At 46.7% G+C, this 16901-nt stretch overlaps 9 non-coding genes across 9 annotated transcripts; 5 read left to right on the top strand and 4 right to left on the bottom strand.

Moving 5' to 3' along the window:
- The first annotated feature begins 607 nt into the window (after positions 1 to 607).
- trnag-gcc (transfer RNA glycine (anticodon GCC)) lies at positions 608 to 678 on the top strand. Its single transcript has one exon. It is a non-coding gene; the product is annotated as a tRNA-Gly (tRNA).
- A 342-nt stretch (positions 679 to 1020) lies between these two features.
- trnat-agu (transfer RNA threonine (anticodon AGU)) lies at positions 1021 to 1094 on the top strand. Its single transcript has one exon. It is a non-coding gene; the product is annotated as a tRNA-Thr (tRNA).
- Positions 1095 to 1976: 882 nt separating this feature from the next.
- Positions 1977 to 2049, top strand: trnak-cuu (transfer RNA lysine (anticodon CUU)). Its single transcript has one exon. It is a non-coding gene; the product is annotated as a tRNA-Lys (tRNA).
- Positions 2050 to 2330: 281 nt separating this feature from the next.
- trnas-gcu (transfer RNA serine (anticodon GCU)) lies at positions 2331 to 2412 on the bottom strand. The gene has a single exon. It is a non-coding gene; the product is annotated as a tRNA-Ser (tRNA).
- A 3661-nt stretch (positions 2413 to 6073) lies between these two features.
- trnat-ugu (transfer RNA threonine (anticodon UGU)) lies at positions 6074 to 6147 on the top strand. The gene has a single exon. It is a non-coding gene; the product is annotated as a tRNA-Thr (tRNA).
- A 6413-nt stretch (positions 6148 to 12560) lies between these two features.
- Positions 12561 to 12633, bottom strand: trnak-uuu (transfer RNA lysine (anticodon UUU)). The gene has a single exon. It is a non-coding gene; the product is annotated as a tRNA-Lys (tRNA).
- Positions 12634 to 13511: 878 nt separating this feature from the next.
- trnas-gcu (transfer RNA serine (anticodon GCU)) lies at positions 13512 to 13593 on the bottom strand. Its single transcript has one exon. It is a non-coding gene; the product is annotated as a tRNA-Ser (tRNA).
- A 1856-nt stretch (positions 13594 to 15449) lies between these two features.
- On the bottom strand, positions 15450 to 15522 carry trnak-uuu (transfer RNA lysine (anticodon UUU)). The gene has a single exon. It is a non-coding gene; the product is annotated as a tRNA-Lys (tRNA).
- Positions 15523 to 16017: 495 nt separating this feature from the next.
- On the top strand, positions 16018 to 16091 carry trnan-guu (transfer RNA asparagine (anticodon GUU)). Its single transcript has one exon. It is a non-coding gene; the product is annotated as a tRNA-Asn (tRNA).
- The last annotated feature ends 810 nt before the right edge of the window (positions 16092 to 16901 follow it).

The following is a 16901-nucleotide window of genomic DNA, read 5'->3' as shown; positions in this document are numbered from 1 at the left end:
CTGGGAGCCAGTCGCCTTTCGTCAGCGGAGAGGAGTCACCGTCCACGCCTGTGGCTGTGCCTGTACTGTGGGAGTCCTACACACAATTTCCCGCTGTCCAGTTCGCCCAGGACGCCAACGCTCTTCCTCCACCAGGGATATTCCCCAGCTGCTGGCACTGCCCGCTCCAACCACACCGGCTGCATCATCCGCTTTGGTGGGCCGACTTCAGGTGGAAGGTACGATATCCTGGGCGGGGGAAGCTTCTCCTACCACAGCATTAATTGACTCTGGGGCGGACGAGAACTTCATTGATAGCGGACTGGTCAGTTCTCTCAACATTCCTACTGTTGAGCTTGTCCCCCACAAGAATGTCCGCTCGCTAGATGAACATCACCTGGCATGCATTACGCATCAGACGTGCACCATATCCTTGGTGCTGTCGGGTAACCACCACAAGGTCACTATTTTTTTTCTTATGCCCTCTCGCTCAGCTCTGTTAGTACTCGGCCTCCCCTGGCATCATGTGCATGTGTTGTGATTGTGATGTTTTGTCATTCAGCGCCACTTTGCAGAGGCACATCCACTCGACAATTTAATTTGTTCTCCGATGGTGTTTCCCAATGTGGCATTGGTGGTTCAGTGGTAGAATTCTCGCTTGCCAAGCGGGGGGCCCGGGTCCGATTCCCGGCCAATGCAGTATATCTCAGCTTGTACCTTTCTTTAGAGCTCATGTTGAAAAAGTACAAAGGCTCTTTTCCTGCGAAAGGGCAGTATTCAGAATGACACCTGAAACGTAACAGACCGGACCACCCGAGAGTTAAGGTGGACAGCACTTAGTGAAACCTGACTGCAGTCATGCTGTTGTAGTCTCTGTCGCGCAATTGGTCAGCACATTTGGCTGTAAACTGAGAGGTTGGTGGTTCGAGCCCACCCAGGGACTCTCAATTCACACATTTGTTGGACTTTGGACTCCCTCCCTTGTATGAACATTTTTCCCCATTGGCGAACTGTTTTTGTGTTGGTGCCAGATGCACTGCTGGCACTGTGGCTAAGCTGGTCAAAGTGCCTGTCTAGTAAACAGGAGATCCTGGGTTCAAATCCCAGCAGTGCCTGGGTGCTTGGTCAGTGAAACTTTGGCAGCTGATTTGTGAACCATGTACTTCTTTTTGTCACTTGCCCTTCAAGAACGAATTGACGTTGCATCCACAGCTGACGTGATTCTTGTGGATCCCATTACGCCAGAAGGTGCTTGAATCCAAAGAGTATGACATTGTGATGTGTTGTCATTCAGCGCCACTTTGCAGAGGCTCATCCACTTGACAGTTGAATTTTTTTTCTCTTACAGTGTGTCCCCACGTGGCATTGGTGGTTCAGTGGTAGAATTCTCACTTGCCAAGCGGGGGCCGCGCGCGTGTTGTTGACATTTGCTGCCAGCCAATCAGGATGCGACACAGACGTCAGACAAGCAAAGAGACTCGCCTGCCACGCGGGCATGATTACCATTACCATTACCATCTATCAGGGATGGCAACTGAATTAAGAATCAATGCCAGAAACCTGCCACAGGATTTCAGATAATGTTTTGATGCAGACTGTTCATGATGCCTCTGATTCATTCAATTAATTAATTAATTAATTAAAATTAATTAAACCACTACCTGTGAGAGGTAAGGTACACCATTGCTCTAAACATTGATAGAATAGTTAGTAATGGAGTAGTAGTGAATAACTAACAATGCTTGTGGGGATTTTTTTGGTGTTGGACATCTTTCAGATAAATAAACATGCAAACTGACCCGGGAACATCATGGCTGTTCCTGACAAATGAACATAACAGGAGGGTTAAGATGACTACACTTCCAAAGTTCTCAGCTATGACTGAACCTCTTGCTCCTTTGTTCCCTGAGAAACTAGGTTGGGTGTGGAATTGATCAAACATCAAGAAGACCACATCAATTCAAAAAAATTAAAAAGTGATATCGTGGCAGAAAAATGCCCGGTTAGCTCAGTCGGGAGAGCATGAGACTCTTAATCTCAGGGTAGTGGGTTCGAGCCCCACATTGGGCGGTTCAGCTCTTTTGGTGATACATCTTAAAGATTTATTTCCTGTGGAAAATTCTGCAACATGCGGAAAACATGTCATTCGAAGTACACAAAAACAAATCCCATTCTTGTAGGACCACAAATGGTAGAGCGCTCACTTCGCATGTGAGATGAAGTGGAATCGATGCCTGCCTGCAAAAAGCATTCTCAATCTCCCACATCGTACCGGATGCTTGGATTAATTGCATTCTAATGATGTTTCCTAAAAACACAGGTGGTGTCAAAACTGGTGCATTAGTATAGTCCGATGAGGATGGGATTCGAACCCATGCGTGCAGAACACAATGGATTAGCAGTCCATCACCTTAACCTCTCGGTCACCTCATCTCCTTTGTGGACATGGTCTTGTTGACTCAAAATGACACATCTTAGTTAGTGTTTTGGTGTTGCAGAAATTGTGGCAGCCTTCCTGTGCAGCGGGGGGATTTAACTCAAAGGCCAGAGTTTCTTGCTTTACATGCAAGAAATAGCGGGTTTGATATCCTTATTGTCGAAATGATATGTTATGGCTTTTTTGCCAACAAAAGCGTTCTTGATCTCCGACATCGTACCTTATACCTTGATTCATTGCATGCTAATAATGTTTACTAAAAATACAGGTGTGGTCAAAACTAGTGTATTTTTATAGCACCACACTTCAAGTGGACAGACAATCTTGTCTTTTCAGACAATACAATTACAAAAGCAACACACACCTGCCATGACCCTGAATCGGCCGGGGTTGTTGCGGCCACAACACAGAGTAGGAACCACTATACAATTACGGCTGTGAGCTATGCTTTTCTGGGCAAGAACCATAAACTCAGACTTGGAGGTGCAGATTGCTCATTCCAGCTGGTTCTTTTTCGTCTGCGAGCAAAGCTTGAATTTCATGTGGGTGTTGTCCTGGCGGGAGAAACATTTTTGCTTGTGTCGGCATGGCTACCGTGACAAAAGCCCATTTTCCTTTCCAGTAAATGTGCATCAGCTGAACACTTTGCAGACCTAATGCTGTGAACATTTGTTGTACGTCACCTCCCAACTGCACTTGTCTGGTCTTAATATGTAATTGTCTGGCTGTGTTGTCGTGATCGATGTTGATGAAATCAAGAGAACAAAGTCACACCTTTACACCTTTTGTTTGCCAACTCACCATGTAAACAGCGATTGTGCTGAAAACTGGGATTGAACCAGGGACCTTTAGAGATTCAATCCAACGCTCTCCCAACTGAACAATTTCAGCTGCAAAGGGGGTTCTCTGCTTTTTCAGTCTGGGCTAAAAGTGGGGGAAGGGTGACGCTGTGTCTGTGCCACGTACTATGTTGCTGTGTACCTGGTCCAGTGTGTTCTCATCTTGGGTTGGAATGTCCCCATGCTGGTAAAGGGTGGGGAATACAGTCCGTCGATGAGGATAAGCGGTACAGTGGAGTTCACTGGTTGAAGTCGCCAGGTACCATAAAAATGGCAATGGGCCACGAGCGTGTTCTGAATTCCTCTTTGGCAGAATTGGCTAAATGGCCGTACAAAAAGCACCATACTTGGAGCCTGTGGTCAATGTCAACAGTTGGGCTAATTCAGTTCCGTTGAGACGGTGATTATGTACCAAGTCAGTTATGTCAGTCAGGATTTGGTCAAGGTTGTTGTGTGGTTTTGGCATGGATAAGGCTATTTATCTAAATTTAGGAGGAGTCCATGGTCTGTAAACATACTGAGGTACTCCCCCTGCTGTTGCGGAACTTGCAGGTACTTGCAAATTTTCCCACTGAGGGGTGAATAAAGGCATATCTTATCTTCTACCATAGGGTAGGCTTCTCCTTCTACTTCAAAGGGTAGGTTTTGGCAAGAAGTAGGATTCTTAATCCTACTTCTTGCCATTAATGCTTTCCCAAGTTCCAACATTTCCTTGGGAGCGAGTTTGATAACCTCGGGGTGTGGACATACTCGTTGATATGCCAACGAGGCTGGGAGGATTCCAACTATGGTCTTTTGGTTTTAGTTTTAGTCATTTAATTGAGTCGAGTCAATAGTTCCCCAAGAGAGGGTGGACATGGGTGTCTGTTCAGGGGCGGTTGCAGAGTGATCATAAATTGGAAATGTCGGGTACAAAGATGTTGCCTGAGTCGGAGACTGTAGAACTACAGATGACTGAAAGTCTCACTCCTTCTGAAACAAGGTTGTCTGTGGAATTGATCAAACATCAAGATGGCCACATCGATAAAAAAGAAAAACAAAAAATTATATCTACAGCAGAAAAAGGCCTGGTTAGCTCAGTGGGTAGAGCATGAGACTCTTACTCTCAGGGTCCTGGGTTTGAGACCCACATTGGGTGTGCATGTGAGGAAGACACGTGGTTTGTGTGCGGGGCTACACAAGCCTTTCCAGTTCCAGTTAAAAGGTAGGCACCTCAGGCGGGCATTGGTGGTTCAGTGGTAGAATTCTCGCTTGCCAAGCGGGAGGCCCGGGTCTGATTCCCGGCCAATACAGTATATCTAAGCTTTTACCCAGAGCTCATGTTGAAAAAGGACAAAGGCTCTTTTCCTGCCAAAGGGCAGAATTCAGAATGACACCTGAAAAGTAACAGACCGGACCACCTGAGAGTTAAGGTGGACAGCACTTGAGTATTTGCAACTTTCTGTCAAAAGTGGAAACTTACTGAAACCTTACTGCAGTGATGCGGATGTAGCCTCTATGCAGCAATTGGTCAGCGCGTTCGGCTGTTAACTGAGAGGTTGGTGGTTCGAGCCCACCCAGGGCCGCTCAATTGACACATGTGTTTGGCTTTGGGCTCCCTCCCTTTTATGAACATTTTCCCCATTGGTGAACTGTTTTTGTGTCGGTGCCAGATGCACAGGATTTCCTTTTTTACTAAAGGCATCATTGTCAAGTTTGCATGCTTCGCAGGCACTATGCTTTAGTTGGTCAAATTACATGCCTAGCAAAGAGGGGCTCATTGGTTCTAATTCCAGCAGTCCTCTACTGGTATTTCCATGACTCTGGTTTTCATACTTTTTATCAGAGGTCATGTTGAAGAACAAAGACTGTTTTCTGGAGAAACGCAAGACCCCAGAATGCAATAGGTCTGCTTTGTATACTTTTCAGCAGCGGTCATTTTGAAAAGCACCCCTGGTTTACTGCCCATGAGGAGCAGCCTCGGCCACTTTAGAATGAAGGGTGACGCCACTTCAAGATGCAAGAAGCTGTCAGAAGTGGGACTCAAACCCACGCCTCATTAGAGACTGCAACCTGAATGCAGCACCAAACTTCAGGTTCAGGTTCAAACTCCTGTGACACTTTAATTACAGAAGAGACAGACAACAATATTCAAAGTTTCTCGCAGCGAGGAGAGTGAAAAAACAAACCCAGTGACATGCCGCTCCACTCTGAGGATGCCATTCATGCTCCTCTCTTTTTATTTTCTTTAGGAGGTCCCTAATACATGGTCGTGCAACTCTAAGGGGAGGGGGAAGCAAGCAGTTGCACGAGCTGTACTTGTTGTCTATGTGTGTGTGTGTATGTGAGAGCAATTACTTTTTGTGTTCTTATGTGTTCTTATCTTGGCCCATTTTGCATGATGAACAGGAACATCTTCAAGGTAGCTACGGATATTCCCAGGCACCTGCAAGATTAGTGGTGCTGGGAGTTGCTGGTCAGCGTCATGGAATGTTCCTGCTTTAAAACACTCAAGACTATTGTCTATTGTCTAAGCAAACGGATATAAGGGTGAACTTAACACTATAATAATTGAATTTACTTTTTATTCTAACAGTTAGTCCAGATTAACAGCCTAGTTATTTGTGTCAGTCCCAGGGACCGTTTCTAGACCCTTGTGTGACACTTGTGGAGAGCCCTTGCATTCTTCCCAATTGGTAAACCCTTTGTATCGGTGCCAAATATACGGGATTCTCCCCCTGCTGACCGAATGACACACGACAAATGGCATCATCTCAGCGTTGGAGCAGTTTATGTCTAGAAGAGTAAAGGCAGCATTGCCAGGGTGACTTACTTGGCTGGCGCTGTGGCTTAGCTGGTCAAAGTGCCTGTCTTGTAAACAGGAAATCCTGGGTTCAAATCCCAGCAGTGCCTGGCTGCTTAGTCTGTGAAACTTTGGCAGCTGATTTCTGACCCACGTACCTCTTCGTACCTTTTTGTCACTTGCCCTTCAAAAACGAGTCAATGGTGCATCCACAGCTGACATGATTGTTGTGGATCCCGTTACGCCAGAAGGTGCTTGAATCCAAAGAGTATGACATTGTGATGTTTTGTCATTCAGCGCCACTTTGCAGAGGCTCATCCACTTGATAGTTCAATTTTTTTCTCTTACAGTGTGTCCCCACGTGGCATTGGTGGTTCAGTGGTAGAATTCTCACTTGCCAAGCGGGGGCCGCGCGTGTGGTGTTGACATTTGCTGCCAGCCAATCGGGATGCAAGAGAGACGTCGGAGAAGCAGAGAGACTTCAGAGAAATGAATTCAGGTTTTCAAATCCCGTCTAAGTCATCAGTCAAGTGACTGTTTTCTTCTCCACAATATTATTGTTTTCCAATTAATCCCTATATCATTACAAACTATTCCTATCAGGCTTATATTGATACCAGTGCTTGAAATAAAATACAAAATCAATGCAATGTCATTCATTCATTTTCTACCGCTTTTCCTCACAAGGGTCGCGGGGGGTGCTGGAGCCTATCCCAGCTGTCTTCGGGCGAGAGGATCAATGCAATGTAACAAAGAATATTTATTTATCAGGGTACCACACTCAAGAACACTCTCAATAATAAAAAATAAATAATAATCTACATGTAAGCAGTTATGAATAATAAATATACGTATTGTTCACTTATTTTGCCGTCTTTGTTTCTCCTTTTCATAGAAAGGAGAAATACCCTCCCTCCAGTCTTCACTGGTCCAGTGTGGGCAGCAGTTGGAGAAGTTTGGATGGACAATCTTTTTTGGGCTCTTGGCAAATAAAACCATGAAATACACATTTGTAATTTGGTTCAAACAAGATGCAACTATGAGAACAAAGGGACACATGATTAAGTTTTTACCTGGCTTTGCTTTGGCTGAAGCTGTTGCTAATGTAATGTAACTGTTGCTAATGCTAATAGGTATACTACGTGTAATAGGTATACTGCGGCGGTCGTAAATAACGAACAATAGCGGAAGTGGCACCGCCACACCACAAACAGCCACATAAAAACATGAAAGCAGAACAGTTCAAAGACAAAATATTTTCAAGTATTTGTGCTGTTTTCTTTTACTGTAGTTTTGTCCGTCTCGTCGCTCGCTCGCTCGGAAAAAGCAATTGTGCTGTTTATTACCCGAAGTTCAACATGGATGGAGGAAAAAGCGGCCACAGCTCCACTCCTGGACAAAAGTATATTACATTCATAATGGGCTTTCGCTATAATTGGAAATGAATGGGGAATGTTTCGGTCGTTTGAGCAGACCCGGAGACCCGGGTCCGATTCCGAATGCAACAGGGCTGTTTTTATACCTTTCATCGGTGTAAAAAAGTGCAAAGACCGTTTTCGGGACCAACACATGACCTCTGAATTTGATCAGAAATGTCACACCTCTCCACCTCCACATCCATCAATCTTCCTCCGCTTATCCAGGTCCAGGTCGCGGGGGGCAGCAGTCTTGGTAGGGAAGCCCAGATTTCCCGGTCCCCGGCCACCTCCTCCATCTCCACCGGGAGGACACCAAGGTGTTCCCAGGCCAGCTGTGAGACATAATCCCTCCAGCATGTCCTAGGTCTGCCCCGGGGCCTTTTCCTGGCTGGGTATGCCCGGAACACCTCACCAGGGAGGCGTCCGGGAGGCATCCGGACTAGATGCCCGAGCCACCTCAACTGACTCCTCTCGATGTGAAGGAGAAGCAGCTCTACTGCTGACTGACTGAAGGTCACAGCCCGTAGAGGCCATAAGAACCACATCATCTGCAAATAAGAGAGATGAGATTTTAAGGCCCCTGAAACAGATTCCCTCAACACCTTGGCTGGTTCCGGGACTTGTTGATGAGGCTGACAGCAGACGGGAAGAAACTGTTCTTGTGGCGTGAGGTTTTGGTCCTGATGGACCGCAGCCTCCTCTCAAAGAGACTGTGTCCGGGTTGAGAAGGATCGGCCACAATCCTTTTCTGCACGCCTTAGGGTCCTGGAGGCGTACAGATCCTGGAGGGACGGGAGATTGCAGGAGGTGAGGATGGACTCAATGATGTAGCTGTAGAAGTGCACCAACATTGTCTTTGGCAGGATGAATTTCTTCAGCTGCCATAGGAACGTAGGAAGTACATCCTCTGCTGTGCCTTCTTGATGAGGGAGCTGATGTTCGGTTCCCACTGGAGGTCCTGGGAGATGATGGTACCCAGGATGCGGAAGGACTCCACAATGTCAATCGTAGAGTCACAGAGGGTGATGGGGACAGGAGAGGCTGAGTTCTTCCTGTTGTCCACAACCATCACCACTGTTTTTAGGGCGTTGAGCTCCAGGTTGTTCAGGTTGCACCAAGTCACCAGATGGTCAACCTCTCACCTGTAGGCAAACTTGTCGCCGTCAGAGATGAGTCCGATGAGGGTGGTGTCGTCCGCAGACTTCGGGAGCTTGACAGACTGGTGACTGGAGGTGCAACTGTTTGTGTACAGGGAGAAGAGCAGAGGAGAAAGAACGCAGCCCTGGGGGGATCAGGTGCTGACGGTTTTTGTATCTGAGATGTGTTTCCCCAGCTTCACGCACTGTTTCCTGTCAGACAGGAAGTCTGTAATCCACCTGCAGGTGGAGTCAGGCACGCTCAGCTGGGAGAACTTCTCCTGGAGCAGAGTTGGGAGGATGGTGTTGAAGGCGGAGCTGAAGTCCACAAACAGGATCCTAGCATAGGTTCCTGCGGAGTCCAGGTGCTGGAGGACCAACACACCAAGGCAGCCGTCCGCAGCGCCATTTTGGAAACACGTGGTGGCATGGGAATAGATGACTACATGGTAATCAGGTGGTTAGGTGTCAGTGGTTCCAGACACATGGGTTGTTTACATTGTCCACAGTAAGAGGGTGATTATTCACAACAGACATGGCTTCCTAAAGAAAGGTTGTCAAGGAACTGTCACTCAACCTGCCAGCACTGTTTGCTAGGACTGAAATGAGCACGCTTTTGATGGTTCTGATCTGGCGCTCCCAAACACCTCCCATATGGCTTGCATTTATGACAAAGTTGCATTGCTTGTCTGCCAGGTATTCTGTTACTCTTTCTGTGTTTATTTCCTTTAGAGACTTTTCCATTTCATTTTTAGTTCAAACTAAGTATGTTCCCTGATCTGATCGGATGTGCCAAACAGCACCTCTGATGGCAATGAAGCATCTTGGGGCATTGATGAATGAGTCAGTGGTCAAGTCCTCCAGCATCTCTATATGAACACCTCCAGAACATAGACAAGTGAATAGTAGACTGTACTGTTTTTGTTCTTTACGCCCTTGTTTTGTGTGAAACGGGCCAAAACAATCCATGCCACCATAGGTAATTGGTGGAGAAGGCTCAATGTGGTCTTGAGGTAAGTCAGCCATCTTTTGTTCCTCTGTGGCTCCTCGAGCTTTCTGGCATGGGATGCACTGTCAAATATGTTGAGCCACTGCTTTGCTCCCTCCCACGATCCAGTAGTCAATTGCTCTGAGTTAATTCAAGAACCAATATAGTTCTGAGACTGGACCTTCTCTGCCAATTCAGGAAAAGCAGGGGAATTAGCTCAAATGGTATAGCGCTTGCTTTGCATGTGAGAGGTAGCGGGATCGATTGCCTAAATTCTACAAGGAATACTTTGTTTTATTGGCTAATTGTAGGCCATTCGCGCACCCCGAGGTTACAGAGGTCAAAGGTAAGCCCATATTCAGCAGCACAGTGGTGAAAGGTAAATTTATGTGCATTACCGTTTCCACAGGTTCCCGATTTGTACAACCCGGCATTAATACCTCTTAGTGTAATTCTACCTTACTGGTGGATGCCTTCTTCTGGTCGCTCCTCAGGGCTGACCTCTGGTAGTGGTGCGGTGGACCCGACGTGAGTGATAGGTTACCGACCGAGAACATGACTGGTTTGTGCCCTGATTTCTTTCCTTCCTCCAATAACAGTATTGTCAATTGATGTGGAGCACCTAGTGCATAGTGCTACTTCCGTAGGGTCTCACCTCATGCCACGGACGCCCTGAGGACCAGACAAGGTGTGTCAACCTCACCCTGGTTCGGTGCTTCCAAACTGACGTACATTGACCCTTGGATAGGTTTTCCTGGTGTCCTGTTGGTTATGAGGGCCGGGTGTTGTCGACGTGGGCTTTTGTTGCTGTTTGTTCTTTGCACTCGGGGTCTAAATTTTGGGTAGAGGACAATGGGGTGGCCGCCCCCATTGATCTGCTTCATGCAGTCACGGTGCGCGAGAGGTTTGCCACCACTCTGCTTTGCCATGCTGTTTTCTTGACCTTTCCCCGGTCAGTTAGCGGCCTTGATGGGGGTGTTTCGCAGTTGATTGGGTTGTGCGCTGTTGGTTATGGGGCCCGATGGGTTTTTGCCGTGGGCTTTTGTTGTTCCTGGAGCAGATAAAGAAGAGTGGTCAGTACGGGGGTGAACCCATGACCGTGGCTTGTTTTATGAGTTCTTATCTTGACACGTTCTTGCAGGATTTACGTGAACATCTGCAGGGTTGCGGTTGGCGCATCCAGGCACCTCCAGGACCTGGGGGTTGCTGGGGGTCTCTGATCAGGGTCACAGGAACATTTCTTCTTCAGCACATTCAAACACTCTTTCTATTGTCTAAGCAAATGGATATAAGGGTGATAACTGATGCTATGTTCATTCTATCTACATTTTATTCTAACAAGGATCTATCCCTGAGCATCCGACAAATGCTCTGTCTCACCCTAAACCCAGGCCTGACAGCATTCTCAGTCGAGGACCTTGTCTTATTGTGTTGTCCATTGTGTGTCCATGTTTTGTTTATATTTCTGTTGTCAGTCGCTTCAGGATGACAACGGTTTGTGCTTCAAGATGACCCCAACCATTCGACTGAGGCCGAAGACAAATCCTAGCTCCAGTCAAAACCTACCCAAATGTAAATTCCCTGACCGGGAATCGAACCTGGGCCGCGGGTGAGAGCGCCGAATCCTAGCCACTAGACCACCAGGGACTGCTTTATGTCTGCACTCAGCAAGGCAGAGACAGTGTCACTTTGACGTACTCCAGCAAAGGAACCAAAATAGTTCTGTGACTGGACCTTCTCTGCCAACATTGCAGCAGCAGGGGAATTACCTCAGATAGTAGAGCGCTTCCCTTAAATGTTAGACCCGAACCTCTTTTGTTTTGCTAATGTGGTCTGTTTTCTTAGCCCCGCAAATGTCCAAATGCACAATGTTTTTGCCTTTGTCGAGAGCATTGTAGTACATATGACATTTATGCTACATATGACATCAGAAATGATGGATATTTTTTCAACAGAACATGACGTCTGATTCAAAACATTTACTTGAAATGTTGGAGAGAAAAAAATGGAGTCGCTGAAACACATATGCAAGGCACTGCTGGGATTTGAAACCAGGACCTCCTGTTTACGAGGCAGGAACTTCGACCAACTAAGCCACAGCGTCAGCGAAGGAGTGTCTTCAGTGTTAGGCGAACCACTGCATGACGGAAACCACACCAGTGGCCAGGCTTTCAACAGGACTGGTGAAATCCTGCCAGTGTAAGCGGACCGAATCCACGATTATTCTCCTCCTTGGTCTTCGCTGTGAAATATGGATTGTGTGTCCAAACTGGGGACAGATGCCCGTGTACACACCTTCAGGGATCAAGCACATATCCTTGTTCCCATTTGTCACCTTGATTTTTTTGTGAAAGAAGGAATTGAACGGCCTTGCTTCCACCCAGTTTCCAACTAGGGACCTTTTGCATGTAAGGCAAACGTGCTAACCACTATACTATGAAGGGTAAGCCCTTTAAGGGGACTGGTGAAGCAGTTGCCAAACAATGACACAAGACGATGTGTCCAAAGTGGGGGCATATTGACAATTGTCCAAATCGACAAATGTTTCTCCCTTGTAGGGAAAATTGTTCCACAAATTATGGGCTTTTCTTCAACAAAACATGAAATCACAATCACGGCTTGACAGGTTTGGCTTGTAACCTCCTCTAACGTTGTCTGGGGGGTGGCCCTTTGATGAATGAAGTTAAGGTCCTTTCAGCCTGCCAATAAGCATTTTCAAACTATTGGCAAAGTCGCAACGTAAACAGGGATTGTGCTCAAACCCAGGCTTGAACCACGGACCTTTAAATCTTAATTCTCGCACTCACCCAACTGAGCGATTTCAGCTGCAAAGGTGGTGTTCCGCTTTTTCAGTAGAGGCTAAAAGAGGGGCCAGGGTGAAGCTGTGTTTCTGCCACATGTGTTGCTGTGTACCTGGCCCAGTGTGTTCTCATCTTGGGTTGGTATGTCCCCATGCTGGTAATGTGGGGTCTACTCTTCTCCGCCTGAACAGGGACTTGAACCCTGGACAATCAGATTAAAAGTCTGATGCTCTACCAACTGAGCTATCCAGGCGCTTGATGAATGAGGACAACTCACAAGGCAAAATCTTCTGGCATACTGTATTTGACCTTGCAGAGATGAAGAAGCCCCTGTCCCGAAATTGCCACCTCCAAGATCGACGGAGGTCTTAAACTGCCCACATGGACAAGCCTAATATCTTCTGGACAAAAATAGTTAATGGTCAGACAAGACAAAGGTTGAGCCAATCACCTGAACAATAAACTTTTGATCTGAGTGTCCGGGATTCAAGTCCCTGTTCAGGTGACCAGGTGGCCACGAGCCCTCCAACTAATGCACCTGCAGTTTAAGGCTATGTTCTGGATTATCAGTGTTTCGCCAAGAGTAAAATTGGGTCGAGCGAGAAGTCCTTTCAGGCAAGAAAACAACAAAAAGCAACACACACCAGCCGTGACAAAACACGGAGCGCCGTCTGATGACGTTGGGAGTGTCGTCCCCATGCAACTGGGAGCCAGTCGCCATTCGTCAGCGGAGAGGAGTCACCGTCCACGCCTGTGGCTGTGCCTGTACTGTGGGAGTCCTACACACAATCTCCCGCTGTCCAGTTCGCCCAGCACGCCAACGCTCTTCCTCCACCTATGGATATTCCCCAGCTGCTGGCACTGCCCGCTCCAACCACACCGGCTGCGTCATCCGCTTTGGTGGGCCGACTTCAGGTGGAAGGTACGATATCCTGGGCGGGGGAAGCTTCTCCTACCACTGCATTAATTGACTCTGGGGCGGACGAGAACTTCATTGATAGCGGACTGGTCAGTTCTCTCAACATTCCTACTGTTGAGCTTGTCCCCCACAAGAATGCAATTAATTATTTGCATTCTAATGATGTTTCCTAAAAACACAGGTGGTGTCAAAACTGGTGCATTAGTATAGTCCGATGAGGATGGGATTCGAACCCATGCGTGCAGAACACAATGGATTAGCAGTCCATCACCTTAACCTCTCGGTCACCTCATCTCCTTCGTGGACATGGTCTTGTTGACTCAAAATGACACATCTTAATTAGCGTTTTGGTGTTGCAGAAATTGTGGCAGCCTTCCTGTGCAGCGGGGGGATTTAACTCAAAGGCTAGAGTTCTTGCTCTACATGCAAGAAATAGCGGGTTTGATACCCGTATTGTCGAAATGATATGTTATGGCTTTTTTGCCAACAAAAGCGTTCTTGATCTCCGACATCGTACCTTATACTTTGATTCATTGCATGCTAATAATGTTTACTAAAAATACAGGTGTGGTCAAAACTAGTGTATTTTTATAGCACCACACTTCAAGTGGACAGACAATCTTGTCTTTTCAGACAATACAATTACAAAAGCAACACACACCTGCCATGACCCTGAATCGGCCGGGGTTGTTGCGGCCACAACACAGAGTAGGAACCACTATACAATTACGGCTGTGAGCTATGCTTTTCTGGGCAAGAACCATAAACTCAGACTTGGAGGTGCAGATTGCTCATTCCAGCTGGTTCTTTTTCGTCTGCGAGCAAAGCTTGAATTTCATGTGGGTGTTGTCCTGGCGGGAGAAACATTTTAGCTTGTGTCGGCATGGCTACCGTGACAAAAGCCCATTTTCCTTTCCAGTAAATGTGCATCAGCTGAACACTTTGCAGACCTAATGCTGTGAACATTTGCGCGAACTCAAGGTTGGGTCCTACATCCTGTTTGTGTCTGATTGTAACATGATATGCATCAGGATTCGGTATGTCACCTCCCAACTGCACTTGTCTGGTCTTAATATGTCATTGGCTGTGTTGTCGTGATCGATGTTGATGAAATCAAGAGAACAAAGTCACCCCTTTACAAACTATTTGCCAACTCACGATGTAAACAGCAATTGTGCTGAAAACTGGGATTGAACCAGAGACCTTTAGAGATTCAATCCAACGCTCTCCCAACTGAGCAATTTCAGCTGCAAAGGGGGTTCTCTGCTTTTTCAGTCTGGGCTAAAAGTGGGGGTAGGGTGAAGCTGTGTCTGTGCCACGTACTATGTTGCTGTGCACCTGGTCCAGTGTGTTCTCATCTTGGGTTGGAATGTCCCCATGCTGGCAAAGGGTGGGGAATACAGTCCGTTGATGAGGATAAGCGGTACAGTGGAGTTCACTGGTTGAAGTCGCCAGGTACCATAAAAATGGCAATGGGCCACGAGGGTGTTCTGAATTCCCCTTTGGCCAAATTGGCCGTACAAAAAGCACCATACTTGGAGCCTGTGGTCAATGTCCGTTGAGACGGTGATTATGTACCAAGTCAGTTATGTCAGTCAGGATTTGGTCAAGGTTGTTGTGTGGTTTTGGCATGGATAAGGGTATGTATCTAAATTTAGGAGGAGTCCATGGTCTGTAAACATACTGAGGTACTCCAACTGCTGTTGCGGAACTTGCGGGACCTTGCAAATTTCCCCACTGAGGGACGAATAAAGGCATATCTTATCTTCTACCATAGGGTAGGCTTTTGGCAAGAAGTAGGATTCTTAATCCTACTTCTTGCCATTCTTAATGCTTTCCCAAGTTCCAACATTTCCTTGGGAGCGAGTTTGATAACCGAGCCCACCCAGGGACTCTCAATTCACACGTGTTGGACTTTGGACTCCCTCCCTTGTATGAACATTTTCCCCCATTGGCGAACTGTTTTTTTTGTGTTGGTGCCAGATGCACAGCTGGCGCTGTGGCTAAGCTGGTCAAAGTGCCTGTCTCGCACTGTATCTTCAATTTAATTATTGAGAATGGCGTTTACCCACAGTCCTGGAAGATCGCAAAGGTGCTTGGTCGAAAAGGTTTACTTAAACAAGTTATTCAGGGAAGGGGCCTACCTTCACCGCCTGAACAGGGACTTGAACCCTGGACCCTCAGATTAAAAGTCTGATGCTCTACCAACTGAGCTATCCAGGCCTCTGTTGAACGAGGACAACTCACAAGGTAAAATCTTCTGGCATACTGTACTTGACCTTGCAGAGATGAGAGCTTCTTCTCTGGCTCTCAACAAAGGCGGTCGCATCTTTCCCCTCTCCTCCCTGTCCCTTATCTTCCCTGCTTTGTTGTCCCCTGTCCATCCTGTCGATGGAGTTTGACTTGATTCTTTGTCACGCAGTCTGAAATTGGCAAACCGAGAAATTCTGATTGAGTGACCAATGCAGTCTGTCTATTTTAATACATTTCGTCTTAACTCATGTTGAAAAAGGACAGAGCCATTTCCGTGAGAGCACAAGACCCCTGGATTGTACCCAAAAATACTTTGCGTTCATCAAAGAGTAAAGCTGGTGTCCTGGTTTGCAATGCCCCGATTGTTACACCAGAAGGTGCGAGTCACATCCAAAACAAAGGGCATGCAGGACGCATAGCATGCGTTAGTATGGCTTCAACTGAACAGAAGTTGGCAGGGTGTGAGTCTCTGTGGCGCAATCGGTCAGCGCGCTTGGCTGTTAACCGGGAGGCTGGTGGTTCGAGCCCACCCAGGGATGTTCTCTGGATGCATCAGTGTCGCTGTTCATTCATGTTTGCGCTCCACTCTTGCACAGCACTTGTGTGGTTCCCAATTGGCAAACTGCGTGTCAATGACTTTTCAAAAGCACATTCCAGCTTCCATGGTCTAACACATTTGATCAGAAGTTAGGTTGATCAAGTCACAGATTTCAGTTTGAAGCTCTGCTTGAAAATATTACCTTTTGCAAAAGCGCCAGCCAGGATTATAGATTAAGAGACGACGGAATGCTTTTATGTTAAAAGGAATCAAGTCAAACCCCATCAACTGGTAAGCAGGGGCCCTTAAGAGAAGACACTGTATACTGTTGTGATTTTTTGACAGACATGTCTAGTAAACAGGAGATCCTGGGTTCAAATCCCAGCAGTGCCTTTTCTGTGTTTCAGCAGCTCCTATGCTGTTATTTAAAAGAAATGTTGTTCTTCTTCTGTTGAATAAAGACCCATCATTTCTGATGTCATATGTAGTATACATGTCACATGTACTACAATGCTCCCTACAAAGACAATACCCTTGTGTATTTGGACATTTGCAGGTTTAATAAAACAGACCACATTAGCCAAATATCTTCTGGACAAAAGAGTGGTCAGACAAGACAAAGTTTGAGCCAGTCACCTGAACATTAGACTTTTGATCTGAGTGTCCGGGATTCAAGTCCCTGTTCAGGTGACCAGTGATAGGGTCTGAGGTCCACTTGCAAACGCCTCCTTTTTGCCCACAAAATACAAGGGCAACAGGACAATCCCTTGGTACTTTATGGAAACAATGTGAGGTGCCTGGCTTTTAACTA

Source organism: Doryrhamphus excisus, chromosome 4 (genome assembly GCF_030265055.1).
Source record: "Doryrhamphus excisus isolate RoL2022-K1 chromosome 4, RoL_Dexc_1.0, whole genome shotgun sequence".
NCBI lineage: Eukaryota > Metazoa > Chordata > Actinopteri > Syngnathiformes > Syngnathidae > Doryrhamphus > Doryrhamphus excisus.
Note: the sequence above shows the minus strand (reverse complement) of the source record. Positions and strands in the feature narration are given on the sequence as shown.